The 18,903-nt window shown below is 40.1% G+C and overlaps 1 protein-coding gene across 1 annotated transcript in view; it reads right to left on the bottom strand.

Annotated features, from left to right (window-relative positions):
* LOC143694647 (uncharacterized) overlaps positions 1 to 18,903 on the bottom strand; it is a 73,194-nt gene that overhangs the window by 19,048 nt on the left and 35,243 nt on the right. The window contains exons 6-10 of the mRNA XM_077182211.1: positions 15,138 to 15,308; positions 13,276 to 13,434; positions 6,129 to 9,950; positions 5,781 to 5,940; positions 5,165 to 5,263 (exon numbers count right to left, since the gene is read on the bottom strand). The gene's annotated coding sequence lies outside the window, so the exon portion shown is untranslated. The remainder of the gene's footprint in view (positions 1 to 5,164; positions 5,264 to 5,780; positions 5,941 to 6,128; positions 9,951 to 13,275; positions 13,435 to 15,137; positions 15,309 to 18,903) is intronic.

Here is an 18,903-nt window from a genome sequence, read left to right on the forward strand (position 1 = left end):
CTCACTGGCATTGCAGTGCCCACCATGCAAACAGATGCCAACCACTTACACTGAGGCTTTTCCATTATTTCTGGGTAGCCCAGTCACAAATAAAGAACTAGCTTTGTTATCCTTTGGCATGAGAATGTATATGAAGCCCTTAACAAAGCAGTTCTCACTTATCACTTAACATGGTTACACTAAAACCCATAGCAGATTAAGGACATGACTATGCTTTAAATAAGCTAGCACTAGATATCTATGTCTGTAGTTTTTCTACAAAGGAACATCCAGGGAAGTTAAGATAAACCAACTAAACTCATGATGATAATGCATGTAAGTCAAAATGCATTAAATCCCTTTGTGGATATTCTCACTGAGAGGTAAAGTAGCCTGACTTTACTGTAAAGAGGATTAAGCTACCATGAACTACAGCCATTTTCCTTTTGAATTAGATCATCCACAGAGGAGCTTAAAGCACTGTAGGCTTGGTGCACTTGCTTCACATATATCCTTAATTTATCTGAATTTTCCTATGAATGGAACAAGCCTTAGTTAACTGAAAGGCTCCTTTACCAAATTTCTGCTGATGTTAAACCACATTACCAGTTTACTTGGCTTACAAATGTCCTGTATAAAACAGCTAAAGCTGTTTTACAAACAACAAAACCAGAGACACCCTTTTATAGTGCAGAGGAAAATGCCAGCAGCAGGTGTGGAACCTGAGACACCTGACAGGATCACCAACTGCAGTGCTCATCCTAAGCTGTTGCTAATCTTGAAAAGCAAACAAAGAAGCAAAACTTGATTTCAGTATTACACTCCATCTGGAAATGTCTTATTAAAGATGAAAAGACAGACAAACAAGGCATTCTCACAGGACAAATTTGGGATGGAAGGCATTTTTGTCCTCCTGAGCTGGGCTGGCACAACATTGAAGTACCCACCTCACTCACCTGAGGTGCCCTGATTTCAGCTGGGAGAGAGTTAATTTTCTTCAAAGCATGTACAGTGCAGTATTTTGAATTTAGTATGAGAACACTGCTGGTGGCACACTGATGTTTTAGTTGTTGCTACAGTGCTTACGGTAAATGAAGCCTTTTTCAGTTTCCCATGCTCTGCCAGCAAACAGGTGCACAAGAGCCTGGGAGGGAGCACAGCTGGTACAGCTGACCCCAGCTGGCCAGAGGGACAGTCACACCATGGAATGTTGTGCTCAGTAAATAAACTGGGGGGAGTTGGCCAAGAGCTGCTGATCACTGCCTGGGGATGGGCTGGGCATTGGTCACACAGTGGTAAACTGAACAGTTCTATTGTGCATCACACGTGTTTCTTTAGACCCCTCTCTTTTTCCTATTATTACTATTTTTTAAAGCTTTATTTCAATTATTAAGCTCTTCTTATCTCAACCCATGAGGTTTACCTTTTTCCTGATTCCCCTCCCCATCCCAGTAGGTACTAAGTGGTACTTACCTGCTGTCTGCAGTTAAATCATGACAAGAAGATACATTTTTAGTGGTTAAATCAGATACACACTGAAATTTATCCATCCCATACTCACAGATGAAATGCTAACTAATGAGCAAGGAAGAGCAAACACTTCCACACTCTGGTACTGACTCTGATGTTAGTTTATCTGAATGATAAATTTTACACTTGACTAAAATGAAATTGAAGCAATTCACATTTCTGTGTATTGGCAGGTAATTGAGATGTGGCAAATAAAAATCCGAAGAAAATAACGCAAAAATACATTAAACAAAGATTCCTCTTGATTGCTAAAAGATAGTTTGGCTCCAGATGTGCTAAGGAACAGAGAGCTCTAACTAAAATACAAAGAAAAAGGCAACTAATTCTCCAAATACTGTCTTTATTCAGTTTTCTCCACAGCATATACCTGCAACATAGATTTTGTGCTAACCTATCTATTGCTATCACCTATGGATCTGAGATATTAACATTGACAGAGGGGAAGTTTAAAAGAAATCTAACACAGAGAGATGTTGAGCTTCATTTTTTTTATGTCTTTGTTAATTCTTGACCTTCCCCAGAAAGGATGAGAAGGAATCTGCCTATCCAAAGAGGCAGCAGCTGCCAGAGGCACCGCGGGTCTCACACCTGCAATCCACATGCCAACTACAGCAACACCTCCGCACACCTGGTGCAGAAGCATCAGCTCTGCTGCCAGTGGTCCTGCAGAAGAGCTCTAGAAAATTCTTTTGCTTTGACTCCAAGTAGGTTACATTTGTCTCTGCTGTGCATCTCCAAATAACCAGCATCAAGACTAGGTTTATGTACACTAAGCTGTTATACCACTTAGATGAAAACATGGAATAGTTTCTCTGTGGTGATCTACATCAGATTAAAAAAGAGATCTGAGAAAAGAGTCTGGCAATTAAAAAAAATAAGTGAAAGACTACCCATTTTTCATGAAATAGAGAATATTTCCATCTCACATGTGCTAGTAAAATGTTTTAGATTTGTTCAATCATCCCCTATAAGAAAGAGATCATTTTTCTTACAGATCTGTTTCATCAAGCCATCCCAGAAAGAGGACTCCTACAACTCCCATAAATACAAGACCCTTCATACTAGCTTATAAAACAGATTTTTAATTGCTTTTTATACCAAAAGTGTGAGAATTACAGCATGTACTATGTAAAATCATTATTATTCACAATGGAAAAGATTTATTTAATCTCTAGCTGAAAAATTCTTTGTGCAAGGAGTTTGGAGAGCACACTGTCATCTTTACACTCCCTGCTCTGTTACTCTGTGCTTCTACCTGAGGTGGCTTAAACCTCCCTCCGTGCCCACGGAGCCCCTCTGTGCCACCCTGCAGCGCATTACCCTGAGGGACAGTGCCAGAGCTCTGCCCAGGAGAGGATGGCTCCCTTGCCATGCTGTCCCTGCTGCTGGCAACACTGCAAGCCACCAGGGTCCCCATCCCCTTGATCTACCACTGTCACTGCTTGCTAGGATATGCTATCAACAGGGACAAGCTAAAATGTTCATCCTCAAGTGACAAATTGTACACATGCCAGGTACTTCTGTCTGGCACAGCTTGAATCTTCTGCCTTGCAGGAAAACACTACTTGGGGGCAAATGTGGCTGCAAGGGACCAGTCATTCAATGCATATTTCTCCTGCAAAACTTTCTTCAGCATCTGCACTGCTCTATGATTATCTGAATGCTATTCAATCTACCTCTAACTTGAGTTACATAAGCATATTTGCATCTATATTGTAAGCATTATACTAAATGAGATGGGACTGCCTATGTAATCATGCCATGACTTTCCCTTAGGGAAACCTGGTAAAATTATGTTCCATTACATTTGTAAAATACTACCCATTAAAAGGAGGAATAAAACTTTTATGTTCATGTGAAACAAAGCACAAAAGATTCTCCACCCTTTAACTTGTATCAATTTCGATACGAAAGAAGCATTTTCCAGGCAAGAAGGGAATCTGAATTTGACTTCACTATTACGTGCTTTTGGCTTGGATTGTTTGACAGTTAAACCTCTATCCAAAATTCTGTCTTTTTTTCTTATTTTAACATTATGAAACAAAAGAGAAGAAAACCAGTTCATCTGCCTTGAAGAAAATAGACAACTTTGAAACAAATTTTCTTAGGGACATCTTATTTGTTACTGTCTATGCCACAGAAGAGAACAACTCTTTCTACTGTACTATTCAGGGTCTTTTGCTGCTGGTCAATTCATTGTTTTAATTCATTGATGTTTTGGCAAACTTTCAAGTAGGTCATGGGAGAATTTTAAAAATGAAGCATCCATTTAGAAGTCACACAGTGGTGATATATATACAGAGCTTCAATTTAAACCATTATTGCATACCATCCTTTTCCTTTTGTAATAATCTATTAAATGCTTTCAAGTAAGGAGAAGGAATAGCAACCTGTAGATCTGAATGGAGCCCAGATGACCTATAAAATACATCCTGCCTGACTAGTTCCAGCTCTCATCTCTAATGGTTACTATTGTTATTCTACCATTCAGACAACCACACACATCAATTATACATTCTTCTGGGTCACAAATCCATTTTCTCAGGCAACATTTTTGTCTTAATGCATGATGTTTCCTTTTCAACCTATGACCAAAGTTGAAGGTCTCAATATTAAAAAGATATTTCTTTTTCTTAAAATATGTTGATAATCAGAAGAACAGCTTCATGGAAATCAGAAGGTGCAGCTTTTTGAACTATTTGGAAGAGTGTGTTTAGACCATATATTGTCCCTTTATTACAGCAAACGTATTAGGCAGTACTTTGTGCTTTAGGTGAACGTTTTTTCTTTTGTTCTATTGGTGCCTGGCAGCACAGCTATAATTAAATGTCCCCTGCCTTCTCTATTTTATGACACTTACAATTCAGTCATCTTAATTGGACTTTTCCTAAGTGCACAAATGGCTGGCTCAAGAAGCAAAACTTTTCTCAGTGAAGCAAACTGAAAACCTTTCACAGTGCATTTTCTCAGCGACTTCTTTGGAGTCTTTGGCTTATATTTGCCTTTTTAAAAGACAAAAGCTTCAGGTAACTATCTGAAGAAAGTCTAAGACAGGTCTCCAAATTAATTTTCTTTTGCATATACTATTCTCACAAACAAACCACTCATCATTTCTAAAGGGGCAAAGTAATTTCAATTTCATGGTTGACAAAATAAATAGGGGAGGGTAACATACCGCTTCTAAGGGTTTCTTGCACATCATGTATGTTCTTAAAACGCAAAGTGAGAAATTCAGGGTAAGAGTCCTGAAGCCTCCTCAGCGAGATGTGAAGGCCAGGCCTCAGCTTTGTCCAGCCACAGGAGCCAGCAGCACCCCAGCAGCAGCAGGGCCTCACCAGCGGTCCCAGGGGCTGGAGGAACACACCCAACCCACCACCACTCGCTGCAGTGCAGAGCATCTGCCTCAAGGAGGTTGCTTCTAGCTACGGGATGCTGACACCAGAGACGCCATCAGTTCAACTCAACAGGTTCAAGACCAAGTCAGTGGAACAACCCCTGCAGCAAACCTGTTGTATTTTCATCATTTCCAAGCTCTAGTCTCAGCAGCCTTCTCAGCACAGAGCCAGTTTTGCTGGCTACAAGATCAGGCTCCTCTCCTGTAGGCACATTGGGCACCACAACAAAATCATGCTATGTTTAAGTCATGCAAACTGACCTACTGAGAAGGGGTATTTGAGATAGACAGCGAGTCTTGTAGCTGAATAAATAACTCCACAACCAAGGAAAGCATCCATTCAGTGGCAGACACAAGCACCTGACAAACCAGAACAAATATGCAGATGACTACAGAGAAACAAAAAGTGCTTCATTTATATATAGACATACACACATAAACATTCATGTTCATATAAATGCACATTTGAGTACACACACACTAGCAGGCACAACCCTAAACAGAACCCTGCTAGCTGGCTTTCTGCTTACTGCTCCCTCCATCCATGGGCTGCTTTCTCAGGATGATAGTGCTGCAGTCAGAGCCTTGTGCATAACAATAGCAGTCTGATCCTGAAGCATTCTCATCATATGCTCAATCCCTGCTGCCATCCTCATTGGGCAGGTCCAGCTTAATTGCCCAATACAAAGCAGCTCTTCCCTTTGGAGACCTCCAGCCAGGGGTTTGGCATCATCAGGCAAATCCTTTAAAAAGTATTTTCATGTTCTCTTCATTCTTTCCGGGGCATAAGTCAGGGTAGGGGAATCATTTCCAAAGCTGGCTTAGAAAACCTTGTCCTTTTCAAGCCTAAACAGAGGCATGGGAGGAGTTAACTCACTTGTCTTCTTGTCCTGGTTTCTCCTTCCCCTGGATCAGCCAAAGAAGTCACATCTCTCTAAGGATATCAATGTACAGAGTTTGCAAGGGGTTTTACTCCATGTTCAAACATGTACAGTTTTCAGGACAAGCCAGTGCTTAGCATTCAGGATCTGCATTTTCTGCAAAATTCAAGAAAGGGTCTTCAGGTGCGAGGGAACATGAAAGGATGGCAATGGAGCTGATCTCAGGCACTTTATAACCATACCAGGAGGACCATATTAATTCCCAGTCTGTCACCCCTGTCACACACTCTGTGCTTTAACTCATCCCACATCAAGTTTATTTTTAAAGAAAACCCTTGGTTTACCCTGGTGAGGAGAGAGGCAGCCTTACACGGGAGCTGAAGTTGAAGGGATGGCCAAAGCTATGCATTCCTGCGTTTCACATGGTCACAGGCTTTGTTTCTTTAAAGCAGAAGTGGGAACCATTTAGCTGAATCCTGTTCAGATCTAGGAAAAGTGACAGATAAATATTATTTTAACATAGAGGTTTTTGGTTGGCTGGTTGATTTGTTTGTTTGTGGAGGCAAGGGGGTGTGCTAGGTTTAACTTTATTATAACTAAGCCTATATAAATGCAAATACTGTTTTCATAGATATAATTTCATAAAGCAAAACTACCCACAATCTTTAGCAGTGAAATTCAAGTGGCAACTATGACAAGTAAAGAAAAATGAATGCAGTTAACTTCAGCCATTCCTGCTCATCTGAAAGCTTGTGTCAGTTCCTAAATAAGCTTTTCATTTCCCCTATTCAGTCTGCTGATCTTTGTTGATTTACAGCATGAATGAGCATGGCACATTGCAACTTGTAGAGTATATTTTTCCTAAATAATAAAACATTTATTGCAGACCCATCAAGCCTGCTAGTAGCTTTGAGTCATTATTGCAATGAAGTACCATGTTAACAACCCATTTACATTGTTGCAGAAGACTCTGGGTTAACACTATATGTAATTTAATCCCATTCATGAGAGAGGACTCCCTAAAACATATCTAGATCTGATAAATTACAATTTGATGGTATTTTTCTAATCAACTGTTTTTCAAGATGAAGCTGCCTTCATCAAGTCCATGCCACCCCTCACTTTCCCTGCTGAGAAATGGCAGCTGAGCAAACCCTTTCCACATGGTGTTCTCGGCAAGCTCCAGCCTCAGGCTCTTGCTCTGTCAAAACAAGAAGAAAGTATATTTAGTGAAGAGCTACAAAGATCTTATTGCTTTGGGAAGAAAATAATTTGTTGGGTAGAGAGTGAGGTCTGTATTCTGGTGGCTCTTTGAAGGGTCTGACTACAGCTTCACGATTGGCCTGGGGTGGGTGCCAGCCTCCAGCTGAGGAGGCACAGGAGCACAGGCTGCTGGTGTGTGCTGGGCAGGAGCCCCCAAGGGCAGGGCAGTGCCCAACACTGCCACTCAGCCCAGCTGCACGGGCCAGAGAGAGATGCTTCTGCCAGAGCACTCACACATTTTGGATGATTTAATAACAATAACTATGATAATGATGATAATAATAATAAATTATTAACAAATAAAAGAATCCTCCAGGAAGTACATAATTTTCCATGTACCAATCAGAAATTATCTTTTTAGTCAGAGATTAGAATCAGCATAACAATTCTTTCCAACAGAATCCCCTTGGCATGGATGATACACTGCAAAACCCATCTTTACATGAGCGTCCTGCAGCAAATGCCCCAAGGCCACAGTGAGGCCAGAGTCAACACAGCAGAGGGAAGGACATGATGTCCAGCACACAGGGACACGCTGTGACTGCCTCTGGAGATGGTGGCACGGTGTTAGAGAGGGCACAAGGCACACAAAGAACAGCAGGGCTGTCTCTGCAGTTCCCTGCTGCTCTGCTGTACTCAGCTGCAAACCAGCGCTGCTGACACAGCTGCAGCACCGTGCGCAGGCCAGCACAGTATGCTCAGAGCAGGCTGAGCCACCCCAAATCTGATGGGTATGGACTCCTGGGAATATGTGTATGATATCCTGTCTCACAGGATACCCAAGTTATGACCACTTTTGCCTTGTTACACTCTTGTTTTGACAAATACCTGCAGTCAAACAAGTTACTGCTCCTGGTGTCCTGTGGGCTTGGGATTGATTTATAAGACCCCAAAAATAATTTTTCAACAGTATTGTTTCTAGTTCCTAACACTCAGTTCTGCTACTTATGAGAAATATATTCTTTCCTGAATATAACTTAATTTGCATCCAATAAATCCAAATTCTTCTTGCACAATCTTCCATTTCTATTTAATAAATTGGGAGAGACAAAATCACTAACTTCTTTAACTCTCTTGGGTACAGTCAGAGTACCCAAAATTTCACCAAATTTTGACCAAGTCCTGTCTAAGAAATACTTTTTACCACATCATCAGGCACTCAGTCCATTCCTGAGATCATTCATTAATAATTTGATTCCCTTAGTACTTTTTTTTAAAGACATTTCAAGTGAACTCCTTAGCATGCTAAAGTTTTCTGTCATTTTCTAAGTCCCTGAAACTGCTTATCGTAGAGGGCAGAATACTACTTCTCATCTATTAGTTTCATTTGCAAAAACATTGGGTTTAGTTGGGTTTTTCTTTCCCTAGTACTCTAGGTTGAATATTGACTTGATTAACTTGAAAGAGCCTCCTACTTCAGTTCCATTTCAGTCTCCTTCCAGGGGCTGACTCTAAACCACCAAATGCACTATTTCCCCCAAAAGTGAACAAGCCAGAGCCTCTGTCCTACCACCAGATGCCTGATTTAATCCAGCACCAGGAGCCAGATGTCCCAGGCACAGTGACACTTCCAACACATATGTACCTGCTCTCCTAACAGGCATCAGTGAGAGCGAGGCCAGCAGAAAGCAGAAGCCACATGGCAAAAATTGCTAAATCTGTCCCATTAGTTAGAGAAATATTCCTACATGTAAAATCACATTGCTCTTACTCAGCTAAAGTTGCATGGCTAAAAAATACAGCCATAAGCCCCACGTGCTACCCCCTAATGGTATTAAGTAACGGTAATCTAACATCATTGCAATGCCCTTTTCACATCAATATGCTTATTCTGCTTTATTTCAAATAAATTACCTAGTTAAAAAAATTATTTGAACTTTAAGGCACAAATAAGTGAGCATTATTGTTTGCTGGTTAACTAGATAAGGAGTTAAACATCTAGAGGTGAAGTGGAGGACAATTAATGTACTACCCTGCTTAAGTATCACACAAGGCCCACTTCTCAGGGAATTTGAGCTATTATGATCTACTACAAATAAATGAGAATTTTAGCTCTCAGAGGGCAATGCAATAGTTTTGGAAATAATCTTTTTATGAGATTGTGGCTTTATCAGTTATGTTTCAGACTCAGTATAAACACTTTGTATCATAGGAGAACAATTTCAGACTGGCTTGTAATTTTAATTTCTGTACCCATATTCTGTTAATTCACTTTTCCTATGCTCTTATTCTAGAAACAAAAGGAAAAATTAATTTGCATCCTTACATCTTTTCAAAGAAACACTATCATAATGGAAATATTCAAATAAAAATACAAATCATGATTCAAGCAATACAAATTATGTATAAATTGGTTTCCAAAACAACTGAACACCCAGCAAAAACAGTCCTGATGATGCTCAGTGGTATCCATACACTGGAGGGTAAGGCAAAGAAAGAGCAAAGGATATTTCTTTCAGAATTTCACCTGATGTTGTAAGACATTTGTTTTTATTCAATTTCACATAAAAATATTCTTTATGGGACATTTAGTCTCAAATTCTTTGAAACTTTATCAACAGAACTGCTGAGTTACTATAAAGCTGCCCAGTTTCAGAGTTTCATATTCACCTTTCCAGCAGACAGAACAAACCTAAACATACACAAATTTGAAAGCAGCTTGACCACAAAAGAAAGCTTTAGGAGACCCAAATAGTGGACCATATGTGATATCAAATGGGCAAGCCATTAGCATCAGCTGTGAACATATTGTACCAACTGGGAATGAAAATAAAACATTCAACTACCAACTGTTATAATCTGTAAATAGTCAAACCAATTCCTCTGGGTTCCAAAAATATATGAATAGGGTGACTCATTGGGTCCCCATTGTCCTGTTTATAGGCAATGCAGCAGATTTGCTCCTAGGGAAAAAACCAAAAAAAGAAAAACACAGAAACTGTGGTTACTGAGATCTGATATTAGCAACAGTATTTGTATATTAAAAGACTCTTGGGCTTTTTGAAACTATATCTAAAGATTTCACATTAGAGATAACAAAATAAAGAATTCTTTTGAAGCAACTTTTCTCTGTACAATGTAAAACATTAAAAAAATATCCCCATTGCAAATTATGTTGAGAAACTGGCAGAATACTAGAAAATTTATAGAGGGCACCAAACTACTGAGAATTCATTGTACAGCTGGCAAGTGCACTCTTACCTACTAGTTGCTTCACATTTAATAATGTATGTTATGAACAGATGGATGGAATGTCAATAAGGCTCTCTGTATCATCAGTGGTAATGAAATAGTGGACTTTGAATGCTTAATAGCACAGAAAACAAAAAGCCTAGAGGAAATTTGTCAATGTCGTGCATGCAATACTTCAGCAGTGCTTTAACACTGTTAGTGTGAGGCCATATGTTTCTTCTAACAGGATCTACTGGAGCTGGGTGCCAAAAAAAGTTTGACACATTTTTTTTAACTCCTACAACATGTTAAGAGCAAATACCCTGTGAATCAGTCAAGCAGAGTAGTCAGCAGAAGTGCAATATCATTACTCTTTTTCTACTTCTTTTCTCAATGAAAAGAAGTTATGGGAAACTTACTAGTAAACATTGTTCTTTATACCTGTTTCAGAAATACATTTGAGAGTAATCTCTTTGCAATTAGATATAGAAAAAAGGCACTAACATGTGTTAGGCAGTAGATCTTGTTGTCAAGAGCTGAAGAAGATGAGAATTTAGAAAATACTGCAAGTAAAGAAGAAAATATACATAGCAGCACCTAGACATCAGACACATAAAAACAAATAAAATAGCAAACTCTCTTTGGAAAATAATCTTAGTCAAAACTCAGCTACAATATCCAGTAAAAATGCCTTGGAATAGCCAGAATGGGGAGGATAGCAGCAAGTGGCCATTCTGAGACGCAGACCCGGGAATATGTGGGAATAAGCCCACCAGGCATAGGCTTTCTCTGTAAAATGGATGGACAAACAGCAGCCTGGCAGGTAGCACCTACAAAGGCTACAAGAGCACCTGGAGTGGTGTTTCCAACCTGCACACTTTCAGGGAAGCTGTCCTCAATATTTCAGGAAGTGTCAGACAGCTGTGGCAGGTAAGCCTCTGTGAAACACTGAGATCTCGAGTTCCACAGTACAGCTGGAATCCCAAGCATGAGAAGTCAGCAGAAATCAATACAAGTTTAACTATTGGTTCTGGGAGAACAATTAGACAAGCACTGAGTCTCTAACAGTCTGAAAATTCCTCAGGAAAGGCTCAAGTACTCTGAGCAGAAAACCAATACTTTCTGCCTTGTGATTCACTCCTAAGTGACCAAACTCTCCATCCATGCCCTCCTTCCCCACACTGTCTCCTCAAAACCTTCCTGGGCTGCTCCAGTGCTACACAGTCATGATGCCCTGAGGTGCACACCATGCTTGTCAGCCAGGACACCCAAAAGTGTCCCTATTGATTTTAAATCCACCACACAAGGCTACTGTGGGATGGGATCTCTTCCACCACTGAACTCAGCTGTGTAAACATTCCTTGTGTTCAAAAGTAATAAGAGAAGTTTGACAGACCAACACCATTCCTTAGAAAACAAGCTAGAAATGACAGCCAAAAGATGTGTAAAGCCAATTCAATTTCTTCCCCTTTCCTGTAAACCAGAACACTCATAACTGATAATAACAAAAAAAATTGCACTAAAAAGAAAGTGATTTTTTCCAGCTGCCTGCAGTTTTTTGGTCTGTATAGCACCAGTACCCACCAGATGCAGCAGGAGACTGCAACTACTTCCTCGCAGAGGAGAAGGACGTGCAGAGAAGCAGAACCCCTCTCAGTGCTAGGAATGCACTGGCTTGCCTGTGCTCTGAGCTGGATCCCTTCATGTAACCCTGAACTATGCAAATTCTGGACTGGCCCACACAAGTAAGCCCCTGACAACTTATTTCAGCTCTCTGCATTTCCCTGCATGAACATATTTCAATTTCTCCTGAAAAAGGAGCTAAAACTCAACCCAGGACTTCCAAATCACCCCTCAAACTTAAGGAGAGCACCACCCTCCTTTCTCTTGCCTTCTGTTTCCTGGGAGGTATTCCGAGTTCTGACCTCAACAGTTGCACCTAACAAGAATGAAGTGAATTTTGTGCAAGCTGCAGAAGTACAAAGACTAAGCAGTACGCAGGTTTTCTGTGAAGCAGAGCAGCAAGAGGTGAGAAATTTAGAACCAAGTAGCAGTTGGGGATGCTCACTCTCAACTGCCAAAGAGCTGTGCATTGACAATTAGAAAGAAAGCAAAGGGACTTAAATCACTGATGAAAATAGGCTGCTTATCAGATTTCTCATAGTTGGAATCTCCTATGTTCCTTAGACCCTGAGAAAGAGAACATGAAGAAAATGCTGCGGTGAGCATCTGACTGTTGTATGGTGTGAAGGTAAACGTAGTTCTCGGCTTGGAAGGTCTTAGGTGGGTTTTTCAAAACCAAAAAGATATTGATAAACTGAAGAAATTTTCTTAAGGGAAAAAAAAATCTATAGATATTTAACGTGTGTAAAAGCTATTGAGGAAAAAGGACATAACTAGAAATAATAGAAAGAAAAAGCTTAAGCTCAGAGTATCAGGATAGTCTTCCTGACAGCAAGATGTATCAGCCTGTGAAATAGTCTCCCAAGGAGATATATGGAAGCTTTCACTTGGGATTTTAAAAACTAAAGTTGACATAACACTAAAAAAATGCTCTCAATGAAATAATTCTACACTGGCAAAAAAGCAGATAGGATGATCAATTATGCCTTAGAATTCTAAGTTTCGTCAGGCTTTGATGCTTTAGGAACATATCTTGAACAGCCAAAGGTTATCAGAAAGGAGCTTCTTCAATTAATATGATGAACAACAAGATTACAAAGGTGATCCCTGTGGAAGCCTATTATAAAGCATCTCTCTAAATACTAAAAATGAGATGCTTTTCAGACATTGGAAGTATTACCCAAGACCTGACAAATATAACCTCAATCCACCAGCTTTCAAATATATGTTTAGTTTTAAATACGTTCTTATTTCCCATTGATTTAAAGAAACACATGTCTGAATTGAACTTTTAAAAGAAACAGGCTTCCCAAGAGTCTTTGAAAAATTTCATACTCTCTACACAGACCTGGGAAATGCTATGAGTAAGCAGATTTAAGCAAACAATACTATGTGGTAGACATGCATATTAACACCTTTCAAGTCTCCACTGACCTGTTCTGCATGTCCATCTGAAACTGTTCTGTCTTACCAGACATTGGCATATCATTACCAATGACAATATTTAGCACATAGTGTGTTTCATTCACTGCTCCAAGATCACTGACATATAGTTAAACAGAGCCATGGAAATAATGAATTGCTGAGTTATGGCTGAGAACGGAAATAAAGAAAAAGTGGTCAGTAAATATAACCTACAATAATTTTTTGTCTTGCCAACAACTTATTAAACAGTCACATACAAAGCAGTTGTAAACTATTTCCTTAGGAACATTACTGAGGGTAAATCAGGGCTGATTTAGAAGGAACTATCCATTTATGTGCTTTAAATAACACCCTATTTGTATATAAAAAAAAAAAATCCATCCTCTATATCCATAGACATGCAATATACACCTTAAGAATAAAAATATCAAATATCTTTTCATCCACAAAGTTACATTTGCAAATAAGTGATTCTACAGCACAGGTGTCCCTCACTCTCTCATTGTATTGTAAGTCCTTTGCCCACTTCCACTAGGACATTATCCCAAAATAACTCCCCAGTCTGACAGAAACAAAAAACATCTTCACCATCAGTCACAGGAGTTTGTTGTTAAGAGAGAGAGTGGGGAGGAGGAGGATTAGCTCATGGTCACTCTCCTGCCCATCCCACTGCTCCTTGGGCAGCCGAGTACCCCACCACCCCACAAGAACCACTGCTCCCCTTCCTCGCTCCACCTGGACCCTTCCTGCCTCTTCTCCCCACACCCTTTTATTTTTCCCTCTTATTATAAGACTTTTCACAAGCATTATTACTATTATTGTCTGAGTTTTACAGCTGGCACATCATCCCCTGCTGCACTAAATCAACACTTGTGAAAGCAGCAGCCTTGGAGTGACTAAGCAGAGCTGCTGCTTGCAGAAGTGTCAATTTGGTGCAGCAGGGGATGGGGTCGCAGCTGCCAGAGAAGAGAGGCTCTATTTTGTACCTCAAAATGATAAAAATGTCAGAGGGGAGGGAAATCTGTACAAAATATAAAAAGGATGTAGAACAAAGAAAAGAAAGAAGAAGGGGAAAGGGTTCAAAAGTATGAAGGAAGAGGAAAATGACACTGTACAATAGAACAAAATCACTGCTGAATAAGATACAGGATTTTTGTAAGTAGGCACTTTCAAGTTAAAAACAAGTCATATGCATATCATAAAATATAAACCTGATGATGTTACCCTTCTGCTTTGAGGGGGGAATCTCTGGCTCATTAAACTGAAATTATTGTCTTAACTACATCTGCAATAGGTTAGGAAATGCTTCCAAGCACAAATACTGGGCATAAAAAGATTATTGCACAGAGAGCTTGATTTTAAGTGGAAATTTAAAGTAGAAGACTGAAAATCCTGCATTCAGAAATTTCAGTCAGCAAAAGTGAACAGAAATTCCATGTTCTGGACTAAACTTGGGCATCTCTGATCTACCACTGTTTAGAGGCTCCCATTTGAAAGTAGTTACCTATTATTTTGTATGCTTAAAGGAAAATAAACCAAAAGAAAGCATAGATCCAAACAAAGTCCAAATTTTTGCTTTACACACTTATAAATAAGTGAATCTAATGCACATTTCAAATACTAATATCAATAATGTTTTGCTTTTAAGGATTTCCTTTGTTTCTTCTAACCTTTCTCTCTGCTCTCTATTAATTTTCCAGTGTGTACTTGCAGAAAGGGAAAATAAATGGGCTACACAACTTAAACACTGTTAAGAAAAAAAAGCTAAGAAAAAAGAAGACAAAAAAAAAAAGCAAGTAAGGACACAATTTATGTATTTCCACAGAAAAGTGAGTCCACCCCCCCTGTACTGCTGTTGTGCTTTGACATACCATGGCATCCCAGGTGGAGCAGAGAGGATTCCTGGAAAAGCAGTGCTCTGCTGCAGAATTGCCTCATTCAAGGCTCACAGCCCTCTCAGCTGCACGCTATCATTTGCAGAATTTTTTGCACCCATGAATATTGAAAGTTGCTGCTGGGTCAGCCCTGGGCACAGAGAAGGCCTGGAAGAGCAGAGGTCCCATTTTGCCTCAGCAGTTTATTGAGAACCACAACCAGCTCAGCTTAGTTGAAATGCTGTGCTCAGAAATCCATCCTGCTCCCTTTTAAGGCAATAGCAAAGCTCCCTTCAGTCTCCAAAACTTGCCTCTGTAGGTCACCTTACATTAAAAAAAAAACAGCACAGATACGTGTATAGAATGAAGAGTATCCTTTCTGTAACTGGTTTTGGAATATAACATTAGCCATTTTTCAAAGACTTTTTGGAAGGAGCATATTTGCAGGACAGATTTCAAATGTGGTCTCAAAACTCAAACACTTTATCACAAGAATTCATTACTCCCCTTATGTCCACTTCATTTTGCAAAGTAAATTGTACAGCCCTTCCGCTCCTATCACTATTCTGTTGCCCATCTGGCAGTCATCACTCTTTATTGATACTCATGTTTGACTTCATGCTCATAAATCTTGAAAAGATACAACCATTCCTTTCTTCACAATTTATCAAATTTAAACACAAATACTAAAAAAGGCCACAAAACCCTCCAGCCTCCAACTACATCAATATTGAAGTCAATATTCAACAATGACTACTAGCTTAGGTATGTGGCATTGTTTTTCCCTAGTGATTAGACTAACAATACAAATAGCACACTAATTATTAAATTGAAACCTCCTCTGTTCAGTTGATAGAGCCATTAGATGCTAAAAAAGCCACACTTGGGTTCTAGCAAGATTAACACTGTGTCATCTTGCTACATTATATCAACGTATTGATCAGTCAGTCCAATTGTAGAGCATTCTTCAGGCTTGTTCTAACCTTATCCAAAAAGGCCTCCCAGATCAAGCACAGCTGTTACAGCTCAGCCTATATAAAACATGATATGCAAAAACAAGAACAAAAGATACACATTAGGCAGGTCATCAATTCAAATACTGCTCTAAACCTACTCCTTGCAGCAATACCAATGCAATTGAAAATTTCTTCATGAACAAATTTAAAGGTAGAACAGTGACATTAAGGAAATTAATAATTATCAAACAGATCTGTGCCCTTTTCATTTACCTTCTTCAGCTGGTAGTTGTTCATTCAGTTCATTGTGTACATCAAATTACATGAATGCCTCAGACCATCTTCAGAAAGTGTTTGCACAGTATGAACAGTGGGATTACCAAAGACAGAGGGCTATTCTCCTCCTGCCAAATTCCTGTCTTTTACAAGATCTACAGTGTTTCCATTAAAAGTCCTGCAGTAAGAACTCCTCAGTATTAAATTTGCTTCCCAGTTATTAAAAAAAAAGGGGAAGGAGGAAGGGAGAAAGCAACATTTTACTTTGATCTTTACATAAATCACCTATTCAATGTAAAACTCAAGTTCTTTAAAATGGGGCTAATTTTCTACTGTCACTTATTCTTTCTCCTTGTTTTCCTTCCCTTGAACTATAGACAATATACCACTGCCTATGCAGCAGCAATAATCAATTCAACTATTCCTGGTCCCCTAGGCTTGAAGTTTTGTTCTAGAGCTGCTCTTGTACTGTGTCACTCTGAATTAACAGACAAGAGATTTTCATAGTGCTGAAAATGAACCATGGTTAAAACAAGGACTCAAAAACTTCAGTAATCCCTGCTTTGGATGGGGTGCAATAATAACTGCTCTGTCAAAACCTCCTGTCCTGTAAATTGTGTTTGGTCCCTGGTTTACATTGGTGACAAACAAAAATCAGTTTCACTTATCATGACAAATGACAGCTGCTAGTCATGGTGTTTATGGCACACTGATGTCATGCTGGTGGGCACAGTATAACACAATCCAAACAGAGCAGAAGAAAACCACATTTTGGGCTTTGGGCAAAATCAGTGTGTCCAGCTAATAGAATAGATCAAGACAATACAGCTGAGCTAATAATATGCTGCATGACAGCAGTTCCCACAGCTGCTAATGCTGCCATGGCAGAACTTCTGGCCTGCCTTCTACAAGTCTTTATTCACACGAAAAAACAGTAGCAAGAAGCCTACAAGTAAACCTTCCTCTATTACAAAAACTAAATAAATACATTACAAAAATATTTATAAATCCAAATGTTTGTAACACTGGTTGAATTCTAAAAGTTGTTGAAGTAACCGATTTTTTAAAAGTCAGAATTTATAGCCCTCAAGACTGAAATGAGAAGGTACTATTAAGAAATAATAATATTTTACACAATTATCTATTATTATCTGCTTCACAATAGCCTAAAATTGCATACTTACAGCCAAGAGTACTGTATTCACAGTTACAGGACTACCACAGTGCATTTCCACTCTTGAGATTTAACTTCCAAGGACTGACATGGCTCACTGGGAGGGCAGGAAGAGTTTGGAGGACACCTAAAGACAAGGATGCTGGGCAGAGATGTCAGCAAAGGACCACCTAAAGCTGTGTCCATCTCACAGCCCTTCCTGCCCTGCCCTCCCCTCAGCCGTACTGCTCACTGCTCCCAGACCCACCAACACAGCTGCTCTCCAGAGCAGAACAGGATCTGACCTGCCTTTTAACCAAATCCAGAGAAGTTTTATCAGCTCCTGCTCCCAGCCCAAACCCATGGCAGGGCACAGCCAGCTGCAATGGCCTCGGATGCTGTTTGGTCCCATAAATACTCCTGGGTTACCTCTAAAACGCTCTCAAGCACGAGGGGAAAAAAACATTACCATCAATTAATTCTTAACATAACAACGATTGTGGAAGTGGAGCAAATATTTATTTTCTGGCACGTGTGTTGCCATGGAAACAGCTGCAGACGCCGTTTGCTCCGAGGGCTGTGAGGAGGCTCAGGTGCCCCGTGCCCCGTAGCAGCGCCGGGCTCCAGCCGGGACAGCGGCCCCCACAGGGGCCTGCCACGGCCTGCTGGGCCGGAGAGCAGCACTAACTCCCGAAAAACCACTGCAATTTACGCTCGAGCAGCCCTGACCTACTTTGTAAGTAGCAAGTTATCCCATTAATTTGCTCGAAATAGCAGATCATTCTGTGTGAAGGGATGAAAAACAAAATCCATCATTTCCACTGCAGGAGAACAACCAAAATGAGACAACTGCCTGCCTGTCAGTGCAGCTGTAGTTTCCTCTCTGAGGTGACACACACATGACCAGTCAGTCTCCAGTTGCACGCGTGAGACCAGAACTGAAGCCAGCCCCTCTGCAAGCTGAGGGTGCTGCCCGAGGCCTCCCACCCAGCACCGAGCTGAGCACCCGCACCCCCGCACGGCCCCACAGGGTTCCCCTCACTGAAGGGATCTACAGAAACATTTGGCGACTTCTAAGAGGGAAGTTCAGCCGCATTTTGGTTACTAGTCAGTCTACAAGTGGCTTTCTCCTCAAAGCTTATTTGTCCTTCTAAAGGACGTATGCATAGACTTGTAAAAAGCAAAGAAGACAATTTAATTAACCAACGCTATGAATTTTTCATTTTGCTCTTAAATTGTTCCTTGATCTTTTCTGTATGATTAATTTTTTTTCCTCCATACGTGCAATTATTTTTGTTTTCAGGTTTATATTATGGACATATTAAACACAGTGCATATATACATGAGCATGTTCAACTAGTATTCAGATGGAGGCAAG

This window comes from Agelaius phoeniceus, chromosome 8 (genome assembly GCF_051311805.1).
Source record: "Agelaius phoeniceus isolate bAgePho1 chromosome 8, bAgePho1.hap1, whole genome shotgun sequence".
NCBI classification, from domain to species: Eukaryota; Metazoa; Chordata; class Aves; order Passeriformes; family Icteridae; genus Agelaius; species Agelaius phoeniceus.